A 14,263-nucleotide genomic window follows, 5' to 3' on the forward strand; every position below is an offset into this window, starting at 1 on the left:
ATATTCTTGCAAGAAATAATATTGTATGATAATACTGTATGTGCTTTACTCTTGTTCAGACTGAAGTGTACTGTAGTGTATTGATACACTAGAAAGCGCATCGTTTACACCACAGTCTGGACTCACTTGTTTTATATATCAAGTTTCAACCATAATCCACAATGGACTGCTGCAAATTGCCATTTGTTTCCTTTCTATTCAACTTGTTTGATCTCTGCAGCATATTATGATGCTATATCATGACAGTAGAATCCATTCTAATGGAAAGAAAAATTCTTGTTCAAGAAGCATACTGCAGTTTGAAAAGGTTCAACAACATAGGCAGCAACTCAACATGCAGCGCTCATAGTCCAGAGATACACTTCACTGCCAATCCGTAACGCTGGACATCATCTGATAACACATTTAATCCCACAAGACGATCCTTTCTCACTGTCTGTGCAAAAATCATGTCAAGATGGGGCGTTTAACATCACATTATGATAATTTATCACACAGAGTAAATTTTCAATTCAATAAATGAGGAAAAAAAAAAATCAGATCCAATCTCTGCTTGATTTAAAACCTCAACGTGTTCCAGATATGCACAAATAATGTCAGACAATGAATTTTGACCTCATCCTGATGTTTATTCAAGGCACTGTCAATAATGTAATCCCTATGATTTAGTTCAAAATCAAATCTGCCACATTCAGGTGAAGGCCTTTTTCCTCCTACATATTCATAGCAGCAATATTGACTAAATGTCTTGTCTGGCTAAATACACAATGGGAAGTGTGATACTAGAGGATCAGTTTGTGTGAATATAAGCACAAGAGAAATGCATACAGGAGATTCTGGGATTACCTCTCAAAGCTAATATGCTATCCCAATCTCTTCAGTCAGGTCTGGACACTGAGGATTTACTGTAGCAAATGTTTAGGCAGAGAAGATAATAACAGCGGACAAACTACTATTACTGCATGAATTAGAAAGAATCAGAAGCTTTCCAGCAATGCCTAGCGTCAAAAACAACAGCCTCTGCTCTCAAAACTTCATGCTGTAAATCATACTTGTAGTGAGTTCACCTGCGGCTACAGTAGCCCTCAGAGGTCAATAACTATGGCAAGGCACATTTACCCAGAGTCTTTGTGTTCCCGGAGTGACAATAGAATCTCATTGTCAGGTGTTTAGTCAGATAAGGTCGCACACCCGCAGGGATTAGTGTCTGCTTTTCATCAATGTAATGCTTTAAAAACAGGTTTAGCAAACGTGCGGTGGATCAACCAATTTAAATGCTAAACCTCTTTCTCTCTCAGAAGATTGGGGCCAGGGGCTAAACACATACAGATAAACAAATCAACTTAGCTATAAAGACTTACAGCAAGGGAAACAAATGAATGACCCTCACACCTTTATTTGTAGACAGACTACTGGGGAAATGGTGATATAGCCCGCAAAGTGTTGTGGTGATACTTGCAGTGTCAAGTTCCTCAGTTGGATAGAGCCATCCTGAGGCACTGTATTCACAGCTAAACATGCAAACAGTGCTTCAGTACTTTGAAATAACAGCAGCGGGAGGTAATTCTTAAATGTCACTGCTTCTGGTTTAACATAACTCGGTTGTTGCTATGTATATGTACAGTAAATATATGCAACACCACTGCTCAGATGCTACCCACAGCAGTAGTTGAATTAGAAACTGGCTGGATCATGCTGGGAAGTGACATTACTCTTTGAGAGCAGCATAATGATCACTATCAATCTCTTTATTGTCAAGTCACATTAGTGAAATATCAGGGAGGAGTACTGGACAGGGGAAGGAGACCGCCGAGAGACATCCTGTACCATGGCGGCATGGCAGTGCATTAATCACAGCGGCGGGACCCTCTCTGTGTCCAAGCTGAAAACTGTCAGGGTAAACACTTCAACCAATAGAGACGGTAGTGTAACACTGGGAGAATATTCCTTGCTGGTGTCCCAACACATTGGCAGAGAACGCCATCTTTTGCTTTGCAACACATAACTGTCACAGCTTTCTCATTTCAGATTCACATTTTTCTCTTAGGCCATCTCAAAATGTCGCTTCTGCTATCGCCACTCATCTTTTTGAAGAAATACAGAGCCGGGCAGGGAGACAAAACGGTCATCATTTCATAATCAGCCAGGCTCAACAATGATTTCCTGCTGTAGATATTCAGCTCAGTCATACTGAATGTAATAACAAGCAGGAAAGATGCTGTATTTTAAAACTATAATACCACATCTGACATGCACCATGAAACAGCTGGATGAACGCTTCATGACTTTCAAAGCCTATATGGAGAGCAATCCTGGAGAACTCGCAACGATTTCATCCATTAACTCCATCAATCTGAGTTTGCTCCATCAATTCCAGTTAGTGTCGACTGTCTCTGGCAGAGAGCTGCCACAAGTGCCCCGGCTAAAAGAAAAAAATAAGGAGGTGAAACTTTGCGTCTAGTATAGCAGCACACATGTCATAGTCAAGTGGTTTATAAAACCACCCTTTCCCAACTCCACTACTGCCATCTAAATAATGAACACTCTGCCACTTGCAGTAATCCTCCAGCAGCCATTCCCAGAAATAGAACAAAGTCAGACAGAGCACTCATTCCCTCCCTTTCACTTTTCAAAACAAATACTGCTGATTCCTGAAAAACCCCTTCAAGATGCTACCACTCAAAACGTACAGCATGTTAATGATGCGCAGCACATTCGCAAACAACAAATTTTGTGAACTTTTGTTGCAGTGATTCGACATTCTTGGCCACATCTAGGTCGTGACTTCAAAGTTTTGCTTAGTCTCCATTTGAAGGCAACATCAAAGCATGGGTAAGCCAATGATTTCAAAAGGCATCAAGAGCTAACCAGAAAGGTACAGTAACTGTGAAGGGCACCTTTGGGCTTCCTATGATGGATGATAAGAAAGAGAAAAGACAGAGAAGAGAGGAGAGATGCAGGGCGGGGAGAGGTAGGAGAAACGGGTGAAAAGAGAAATTACTGGGGAGAGAGGTGAGCTTATATGAAAAGTATCCTTAATTAGATGTAATGTTTGCCCTCTTCCACAAACTCCTTCATGTGGTGCCAGGAAAAAAAAAGAGACCAAAGCTGATGAGTCTGGGGAGAAATATCTGCCTAAGTGGCCTTTTATTAAGGGATAAAAAGCTACTCTTTGCCTCTGTTCCCATCCACTGCCCCTGATTAAGAAAGAAGTAAAGGCGGATAATAGGAGGGGCCACGGATTTCTGACATGTCCTATTGTATCCAGATGTGACAACAGCCTGGCATTTGGCAGGTGAGACAACCTAACCTTTATCTGTCATCTTCACTTAAAAGGAGACGATTCCGTTGCAGGAATTCTAGAAAATATCAGTGTTTCTGTATAACATCATATCTAGCCTGAGGAATCCTCACAAAATCAATATTAAACACAACAACCACTTGTTGTAATCAATATTTTCACTACTCGTTCTCACTCCCATTGGAAGTGCGTTGGCACAAAAGTCAGAAAAATTTAGTTCGAGTGGCAAAATATATTGGCACTCAAAATATCCCAATATCCCAAGGCATCATTATGAAAATTAACACTTAAATTGGCTATGACAGTGAATAGTGATGATCTAAATAGGTATTATGATTATGCTCCTTTTATCTAAAAATGTGTCTGACTTTGGCACTTGCAGCAGCCTTGATTGATCAAGTGACATGCTAATGAAAGCTCTGAGACTGAGAGAGATTAGATGGCTGCCAAGTTTTGACCCTGGATGTGAAAACATCGCGGGCTAGGGATGCGCTCATAAAGCTGCTAAATAGCTTATTTCACCTCCAGCTCTGGTAGCCACCCACTGGTATCACCATGTGGATAATGATACCCGTAAATGTCCACAGTAAACAGCTGACGAACTGTGGCTCCAGACTTTTCCCATCGCCATTACATGAGGCAAGGACCATCATTATCCTATGAATTCTGGTCACTACAGCAAGACAGCCACAAATGTGCTTATAGGTGTTATGAACAACTCATTAGCACAGACTAGATGGTGGTAAAATTCAATAACAGCGTAACATGCTGAACTTTTATTATCCAGGAAAGTTGGCTGCACCCTGCCAAGTGTATAAGACTGGAGCAAACTCACAGAATTTAAAAAGGTCAAATATGAAGATAAAGAATACCAAACACAAACAACACTTTCACAGGCAGTCAGAACCCTGTAGTTTTGCCCACCTGTCAGTTCAACTCTACAATTTACACACGGGGGAGAACTATCTGCCTTTTTTTTGCCACCATGACATATTTTCTTGACACTGTAGAGTTTGCACTGCACAAATTCCTTACTTTCTTACTTTACCGGAGTATCCATATTATGACATTTTATACTGTACTTCTCAGACTGCTACAACTATGGTACTCTTAGCATGACTCAAGACCAGAAGCTTAAATTTAATATTCATTTCATTGTTTAACAGCGAACATGCACATTTTATTCGTTGCACTCCATATAGTTAAAACCTCATTTGTACTTACTAAAAACAGCCACGTCAAAACTTATAATGTCGTTTGATCATTTTAATATTAGTTATATAGTTTTAATTACACAGTTTCTGCATTAAACTGAAAAAAGAACACGTTCATTTTTAGATAATATCACACATGAAAATACTGCAGCTTTCTTAACAACAGAATTCAGTGTTTGATCCAAATTTCAAGTCTGTAACTTAAAGTTGTCTATTGTGTTTCTGTTATTGACACTGGCATTTAAACACCTACTGCATGTTAATTTTCAAATCCGTATGATCCATGAATGCAATTCCATCTGCCAGAACATTTATTTTCACTTCATTTTTCAGTCATCGAATGTGAGCGGCGGTGTGAGTTCAGCCTGGCTGTTTGACACAGTGAACAACAATCATCTAATCCAAAGTTTAGTTTTTCACCAGCACATTTCAGCGCTGTTAATACGACAGTGTTCAAATTATTAGACTCAGTAGTGACTCTTTATTTTCTTATTATTGTAAATGCTATATTAAATTTAACATTTAGGTTACTGCAATTAAATTTAAAAATTTAATTAAAATTTCCCAACAGACACTGGCTAAAGCTTTCAGGTGTGCTGATTTCTCATCCACATTATTTGACTGAGTTTTAATTAAAAACAAGGGTTCACTCTCTCCCACATGACACCACTCTGAACAATTTCACACTCACATGCTTTCCAAAAACCTTATTAAGATCATTTTAGATGTGGAAATGAAGATAATGCACGGGACAAAAAAGCTTTGTCTCTTGAGGAATCAGGTCCAGGTGCTGTTCTAATTTTTAATTGATTAACCTACCTCACAATCTAACGAATCTATGTATATGCAGAGTGGACAGCTGTACTTTATATAGCATATATCCATTGGAATATGCATACTTTACTTTATTCCAGAGAAATGCTCTGGAATATAAGTTTTTGCATCATTTTGATTAAATACACAAGTCAGGTTTATTTTAGTTTTAGGTAAAAAAGGTAAACTTGTACAACGCATCCACTTAACACACTGTTTGCTGCTACAGCTACACATGTTTCTTTTCCAAATATTTATTTATAAGTGACTTATGTATGTATGTATGTATATATATGTATATATTGTACTATTCTTAGTTAGCGTATTGTGTGTCTTGTCTTAATGTTGGTTTAAAATGGAGCACTGTAACAAAAAATAATTTCCCCCAGGGATCAATAAAGTATTCTGATTCTGATTCTGATTCTGATAAACTCACTATAATTCACTGACTAAATTAAGACTTTAGCAAATGTAAGTAAATAAAAAGTTACATTTTTTAGCGATTCTTAGTTTAACGTTTAAGGCAAGTGATGCTGTTTTCACCCTGGTTTTAAGGTGAACCACACATAAATTCAGAGATAGGCATGGAGAAATTGTGCGCTGTCCAAGAACAAAGTCCTCATTCAGATATTGCATAAATTAAACAACAGTTCATCCTTTCATTGCATAAATTATAGAACAGTTCATCTAGAAACCACGCCATAATGCACAACAGCCTTTGTTGGCTAAGGCTCTCACTGGCCCTGAGCGTCCTGACGTGTGTTTGCCAGTAAGACTAAGAGGAGAGTGAGACTGGCAGAGCTGACTGGTGAAACATGAGATAAGAAAATTAAAACAAAATTGCTCAGACCTCACTGTTGATGCAAGTGCCGAGCAGCTGTCATCCACTGAGAACAACCATGAATCAAAAGCAAGCCTGCAGGAAGTACTGATAGTCCATCCGTGCTCTATTATTTGATACTAAAGTTATCGTTCATATTCTGAAAGCACATGCATGCTGCCGTTCAAACTTTACCCCTTTTTTAGCATTTCCGACTCAGCGTGTGCAGAGGTAAATTTTCCATCTTCTCCAGAGACACTTCTCCACTCTTTCAATGTAATTACCACTGACATATATTAAGATGGCTGTATCACAATATACCAACCTCCTCAGCACCATGTCCACCCCCTCAATTACTCCAACACACAGCTGCACAGGCAAATAGGACCGAAATCCAGCTATAGCAAAAACAATATCACCAAGAGACTGCTGCTTCGAAATTACAAACCTAATGAATGTTAAGATAAGCACAAAAAAAAAAAGGATGCAAGCAATTATTTTTCACTCATTCCAGCAGCTAAACAATATATATGTATTCACCTTCCTCCAGAACTCACCTCATGGCCCAGAGAATAATTCGTAGTGATGCCTCATAAGATGCATTGCCTGCAGAGGAAAGCCTCATTGCATTTACCTGCTCACATTTCCCTGTCACCTGTAAATGTATGTGGGACTGCCACTGTATGACCCTTTGCAGTACTCAGACTTATTCCTCTGTTGATGCATCTGCTCTGCTTACATTGGCTACCACTCGCTACACACCAATTACTCTTTGTCTTTGTAGCTATTGGTCTGCTAAGCACTTCAATCCATCTCTGTCTCCGAGGCCATGACGTCAACCCGAAATGATTAATCAAAGGCAAGTCAACACCCAAAAAGCAACACCTATGTCCCCTGTTTGCGTACATTACCCATAATACTTCATGGGTATCATGTGAATACGGAATGGGAAACGAATTACGAGACCAGCAGTTTCTTTTAAAGCATATGATATCTAATTGTTCTTACACTGTTTATAAAGCTCAGGGCGATATTTTCTCATATTGCATTTCATACAATATTAAGGTTCCATTTCCCCCATTTCTTGCACATAATAAAGTGCTAGTACTAATGACTTGAGAGAAACAATAATCCCTTTACCATATGTGCTTATGCGAAAGAGCAATGCACCACAAAAATGCTTCCAGGTTACCAAGAAGCAACCTGAACCTGCTGAATGCGCCTTATCTTATTCTATAGTGCAAATATTTCCAAGCCTGTGGACATGATTTTTACCAGAGTGCTATCATCAATTTACACGTGTTAGGATGCAGTACCATTTTAAACACACGCCACCCCCACATGAAAAAGATCTATGAGGGGATTGGGGAAAAAAAAGAAGAATACAATAGGCTGTAGATTCCTACAGTAACAATAAGGCCCATCCAAAGAAAAGATCTGCTTCTGCACAGCCCTTGCAATGCATTAAACATTATTTTGCCACATCCAAGTTGTTGACAGATGGAATTCATGTTCAACTCTAGATTTGTCAGCACAGATGTCCAGGAACAAACAGCAATAATGAAATACAGTAAAAAGAAACAGAAATGCAGAACAGATTCGATTTTGGATTATTTGAATATGTTTATTCCAATAAAAAGAACTTGCTGTGTTACCTTGAAGAATCTCTGTAGCAATTTCCCACTGAGGCTTTACTGTATCAAGGTCCACTTCTCAGGATGCGATGATGCTGCTTGTATTGGATTTACAAACGCTCTGGATCTCTCCTCTTCCCACTGCTGCTAAGCGAGCCACACACTGCACGAGAACACTATCACACTGACACATGGATGGCACTCAAGCGATGTCAAAAGGGTTAAAACCTAGTGGACCGGAAAGTCACACCAGCATCGTTCTAGTTGCCAGCCACCGCTGCCGCACTCTCCAGCAGCTCTTCACCACCTCCCCCTTCTCTTTTCCTTTTTTTTTTTTTTTTTAAAACTCAACCTATCTCATGGGCTTCTCCCCCTCCTTATGCGAGATGGTAGACGAGAGCGCTGGGCGATTTGCACCACTCTATCATGGATCGTGTTACGCTGTCTGGCTGTAGCGGCGGTCACAGACGATAGGCTGAGGAGCTTTGCGTGTGTGTTTACCCCTCCGAAAAAACAGCGGCATAAGAGAAGCGGGAGGGAGAGGTGGGATACCACCCTAAAACAAAAAAAAAAGAAAGAAAAAAAAATGGAGCGGTTTCCAGAAAAGATTATCGAGCTAAGTGACAGGCTTTGACAGAAAACCTGGATGTGAATTCATGAGGGAGAGTGCCGCTGAGGTACGGCATGCAGACCTTAAAGTGCCACTTTTAAATGGCTCTCTTTCACTTTGACATCATTTGGTTATCACATTCTAACACGAGCTATGATTCATCTTCGCTTTGCTGACCTACATATTGGATACCCTTTGTCTGGCATATTAATTTATTCTTTTATGATATCTTATGCTTAATTATAGCATATACAGTGGTATAAATGTGATCCTTACAGCTGCAGACAGGAGCAACAGCCGCATTTGCCATTGGAAATGTTCATATTATGTGCTCTGAAATTTGTAGTTTACAACACTGACAATCAAAAAGAATTCATTAATGCCACACTTTTATACGATCTGTCAACAATGGGATGAGAAGCTGTCTTGTTTTGACCCATTCCTATTCATTATGTTACCAGGGTTGTTCGTTTACTTTTGACAGCCTGTTGAAAAAGAAATCTGTGTTTGTTCTGATATAAGACATACTTTCAAAAACTGTACTTATCAAAAGAAAACAGTTTATTTCCATAGTCCACTGTGAACTGGAAATGGCTTTGTTCTAATTAGCTTTCTTAAGTTGTTTTCTTCAAATGTAATCTAACAAAGCGAACTGTAAACCCAAGTAAACACATCACTATGTTCATTTGATAGACGCTGCTATATTTATTGTCGTTATGTTGTACTTCTAATTTTATACGATTTTCTGTTTTTGCACTTGAGTTGATTAGCATCCTGGTTTTGATTTGATTTGCTCCGGCAAATGACACAAATCTATAGTGATTTATATAATATCACCCAAGAATGTGGCTTTTTTATTACTCATATTTCCACCGTGCATATTTCGTCAAACTCTGCCCCCTATTAGGAATTTAGGAAATTGTCTAGACATCGTTTATCTAAAGCCTAACACATTTCTCAGTTTTAAATTTTATCCAAAGCCAACTAACATCTAGAAGAGAGATGCTATAGACGCTAAGTTCAGTTTAAAAGTCCAGAAATAATATCAACAGACAGGATAAGAATGAATTCTATGGTCAGCTTTACTTGACTTTGCTTCCTGGTGATAACAATACCTAGTCAGGTATTACAGCTATTCAGTGTTACACTTCAAAGTTGTTGAGGCAACAAGAGGAAGACGAGCTGAAAAAAAGAATGCCAACGTGTGCAAAGGCCAAGACAATATCAGTCGTAGTCAATTGTATGTCTCAAGTTCTAAAAACCTCTCTTTCCAATAATAGAAGGTGTCTTGTTAGCTTCAGAAACTTCACATCTTCAGCTCATAACAGGCTTTGTGTTTGCTCTAAAGCCCACAGTAGAACAGCCTGCCTGCCATCATTAGGGTTATTTCTTAAAACACTGGAAAGATCTTTGAGAGCTATAGATAAAATCTGTGAGTGCCCATGTAATTACAGTGTATGTGGATCAATAAATGGTTTAATACAGTATTGGCTTTGAAGATACCCTTAACACAATCTGCAAAAAAACAAAAAAAACAACAACCTTTCTTTCATTTGAAGCATCAGAAAATAGTGACCTTTAAAGCTAAAGTAAAATGCCAGTAAATTGTCAAATTCATTATTATGTGTTCAGATACTATGAAAATGTGAAGATTTTATATAAAGTCATGTGTTTTAGGCTTAAAGGTGTGGGCTTGCTGGTGAATGCAATCCAGAGATCACCTTATTCAGCATGTGGTTGCAGTAAAACACACGGTGGAATCAGCTGTTTCCTTTTTTGGGTTATTACATTTTTTTCACTAAACAGTATTAGTGTCCACTTTAATATATAGGCACTGCTTGCAAAACAGTGTCTGAAATAGAAACTATAGTCATCATATTTACATAAAGGTTCAATTCTCATCACATATGCAAGAGATTATGCTAGATATAAAACCATGAGATTATTTTTCAACCTTCCCCTGCCTCCATGTACCTACAGTTTTTTTGTTTTTTTTAATCATAGCCTGTATGAGATGGATGCAGCTGCTGGTTTATGAAGTTCCATTTGATGGCTCATCTGAGCTTTTGGATGTCTCCAACTTAGTTTTTTACATTTTTGGATGAAACAAAAGACACCGCTCACGTGGTTACAACGCATCCCACCCAAAATCACACCATGTTTCTCTCTGCATGGGGACATAAATTACAAAATGAAAATCATGTTGCATTACGTAGCAATTTAAACGACTGATTAAAAACATAAACTTATCAGAAAAGTGGTTATAGATAAATTAAGCAGTGGGTTTTTTTGTCCAAAGACTTCTTTGCAATTAGACTTTTTTGCAAGCAGATAAGTTGCCCCCTGTTGAACAGTGAGAAGAATGCATCTTTAAAGCACTTGGACTCGCATTCAGATCAAAAAGCCATTTACCTTTTGTAAAAGGGTCTGTGGTCTTTCTAATTCTACTTGCCCTCCCTCCTGTATATGTATCTGTTTTTAATACCAAAGCCTCTGTTTTAAATCTCTATAAAACATACTTGTTTAACTAAATAATGTGCAATGCATTTGTAAAAAATGCTGTTGCCTTTTCTACTTAGAAAACTACTTCTTCTGATAGGAGTCTAATAGGTCACACAGTGCTGAAGTGCATCATATCTTCTTGCACAATCAATTTGGCATTTCATGTTTTTTTAAATTATCATGTGGACGCAGCCGTCTGTAATAATCCACTTTATGATCAACAACTAAAACAGCAAAGAACTGATAAGACTTCTTTGAAGGTGGACATCAAAAGTGATGCCTCTGGGGTTGAGAACAAGGGAGAGCTTATTTGACATTTTCCCACTGCAACCACACATTGACTCAAAGAATTTGGTCACGCCTGTGGGCTCAAGTAGGGAAATCTGTTTGGAGTTTGGTCTCCAGCTCTAGTAATCAACGAGTGCCCCAGTTCAGTACGGCTTGAGTGAAATTCATATTGAGTGGCCCATATTATATTCATCCTTCATCCTGAAGAAAAGGTATTTGAGACCTAGTGTAGGACAGACTATTTTAGGAAGGAAACATTTTTACATTAGTCACTTTAGAATACCTTGGATATGATGTCAATTTCCATTCTTTGGGGAATAACAAACCTCATTATAATTCCCACAGGATATGTCTTAGGCGGAGGGTAGAATTAAAACTAGACACAGTCACGTGGGTGAGTTAAAGCCTTATCCCATTGCAAGAAAAATGTTCAATTATCAGATTGAAAGTCTATTTTTAAAGATAGCCCACAATACAACCAATACATTGTGTAATATTTGTTTTACCGTGTTGCTGGTAATGGCCAAAAGAACACGAGGGTTCATTTGGACAAGAAATAAATATCAGTCTGTTCGAATACCTACCTTTTTTGACACTCAGCCATCAAAATGTATCCTCCTGCTGTCAAAGCAAGTTGACCCTAAAAGCCCCCTTGATACCAAACCATCTCCAGCCAAGCAGCTCATTTCCACTACAGCACCATGTGCAAACAAAAGGGGGCAGGAGAAGCAGGGGCGAAAAAGCAGTCACACAAAGATGCTGCAGTAAATTTTACCCAAGTAAACAATATGGGAAACGGGCCAGGATTTTCTTCACATAATATGCTTAATTCTGCAGCTTAAGGGGGAAAACGGACTCTTATTTCTACTAAAGAGCTGGTGCTAAATGGCAGCTATTCAGCCCAGTTTCAATTTTGACATGCTAAAGCTGTCTGAGGTACTCAGTTACTGGGGAGTGGGATGTGGGCGGGGGTGGTAGATCTCTTTGCTCTCCTAGAGCACTATGGTTTCAGTCCAGCTGGCCTTTAGAATATGGATTATGTGGTGCCGTGGCCTGGCTCTCGCTCCATGGGGGGCTGGACAGGGTGCCCAGCTTCAGCGGACTCCCCACCGAGACCCCTGGGTGAGAGGACGCTGAAAGCCCTCTCGGTTCTCAAGGCTGGATCGTTGAGAACGTGGCGGTTGCTTCCCACACCAGCACCATACGTCAGTGTGACAGAAAACTCGAAAAAAAAGAAAAGAAAAGAAAAAGAAGGAAAAAGAAGGAAAAAAATGACAGTGAAAAGGAAGATGGCGGGGAGAATGATGGGGGAGGGTGACTGGAGTGAGAAACATCGAGGAAGAAGCAGAAGCAACAACTGTTATTGTGGCAGAACTGCGACACTGCATTACTGCCAATCACAATGCCTGCTCTGCGAGGAGAAAAAAGGGGTGGGGAAAAAATAGAAGAAGAACCTTGGGAGTGCAGTGCAGTAGATTTACCTTTCAAAAAAGTCTGGGGCGATAATAAGTATCCAAATGACAGCTCTGTGCCACCGCATCCCAACTAAAGTTAACCAGAGGTCCTAATGTCGAGTGCCAGCAGCAGACACAAAGGTCTGAACAGTGGGGCGCCAAGGCAGCTAGCACAGCATGGCTAAATGGGGCAGGTGATTTCCCATCTCCTCCACTGCCCTCAAGGCACAGCCAATCACTGCTGGGGAAAAGTGCCGCACCAGCCTTCAAGCTAGGAAGCCAGTGAGTGGAAGGGCTAGAGAGGGAGCTGGAGTCTATCTGGGACCATGCATTATTCACATGCATTGCTACGGCACTAAGACCTCCACAAAGGAAAGGCCTCAGGTTCCATCAGTGCCGACTTGTTTCCAATCTATTATTGATGGCAACACTACACCATATACTTTTCCCTGATTTACTGGATTCTATCATTGTTTCTATAATAAAGGCTATTTCCAGTAAAGTCAGAACAAATGAGCACAATATTTCCAAGCATGGTGCCAGTGGGTGCTTCTAGTCACTGGGACCTTTCAGAATTGGCTTTAATTACACAAATCATGCCCAGTGTTATACCATTACAAAAACGAAAGATCTTTTGCATTGAAATGGGGAATGCACTTGCCCTAATATACACAGCAAAACCTGAAACATTTGTGTGAATCATCAATCATGTCAAGGTAGGTTACCATGCAAAATTAATTTCAGCATGGAGACCTCCAGTTAGACCTAAGTGAAATAAATGAGGTATCCAATTACCACATTATGATCACATGCAGCCGCTGTTAAAAAAAAACATGCACCGACAAAGTTAAACACTAGCAGCTCACCAGTATTGAGTGGAGAATTCAAGCTCCCAAACTTTTTTGTTTATGAATTCTTTATTACTTTAAGTTTGCGACTGTTTCTGAGCCTGCTTACACAATGCTGTCAGCTATTTTTGCATTGTTAGACAGCAAGGGACGCAGACTGAAAAGGCACAATGCAGACAGTGTTATCAGTAAACTACTGGGTGACAGGAAATATTCATTCAAATTAACACTTGTCATATTATAAAATGGGTCAAGAACTTTTAAAGGAGCATTTTGATACTGAGATATTCTAGTAAGCAGAGATGAAATGGCACACGGTTTGTGTATTTTATTCTTGCATTGTATCAAAAAGCTAAATTATCCTTTATATTAAGATTTTATCAGAATATGTTAAAAAAGCTTCGGCCCTTTAATTCAGAGGCCGTCCACATTATTACCATGCACACATCAAAGATTTCCCCTAAATCTCTGCAGGAAATACAATCAATCTGCTCAGTATGCGAGGCTAGGACAGCAGGCCATCTCTCCCTTTGAGGATGTCGACGCATTTGACCGATGTGCAGTCGATCCTCCAGATTGTGGCTAATCATCATTACCGACTGCTGAAACAATGACTTTCCTTCAGCCCACTCAGCTTCAAGAAGGGCACAAGGGACCTGCCAGTTTTTCTTATGGTGGCTTAACACTTAAGTTGGGATTTAAGGAATTAGGGCAGACTTGGACACAACAAAATGTGCACTCTGATCATCCAACCAAGTCATCAACTATGGCCTGGCTCC

General features: G+C 39.6%; 1 protein-coding gene across 6 annotated transcripts in view; it reads right to left on the reverse strand.

Annotated features, from left to right (window-relative positions):
- The window catches only part of LOC113030834 (teneurin-3), a 132,220-nt gene that overhangs the window by 87,199 nt on the left and 30,758 nt on the right, over positions 1-14,263 (reverse strand). Inside the window, exon 1 of one of the 6 annotated variants that reach the window (XM_080304604.1) lies at positions 7,804-8,785. The exons of the other annotated variants lie outside the window; for them this stretch is intronic. The gene's annotated coding sequence lies outside the window, so the exon portion shown is untranslated. Of the gene's footprint in view, positions 1-7,803; positions 8,786-14,263 lie in introns of those variants that run through there. 6 annotated transcript variants of the gene reach the window in all.

The sequence above is a fragment of the Astatotilapia calliptera genome, chromosome 2, assembly GCF_964374335.1.
Source record: "Astatotilapia calliptera chromosome 2, fAstCal68.1, whole genome shotgun sequence".
In the NCBI taxonomy this organism is placed as follows: domain Eukaryota; kingdom Metazoa; phylum Chordata; class Actinopteri; order Cichliformes; family Cichlidae; genus Astatotilapia; species Astatotilapia calliptera.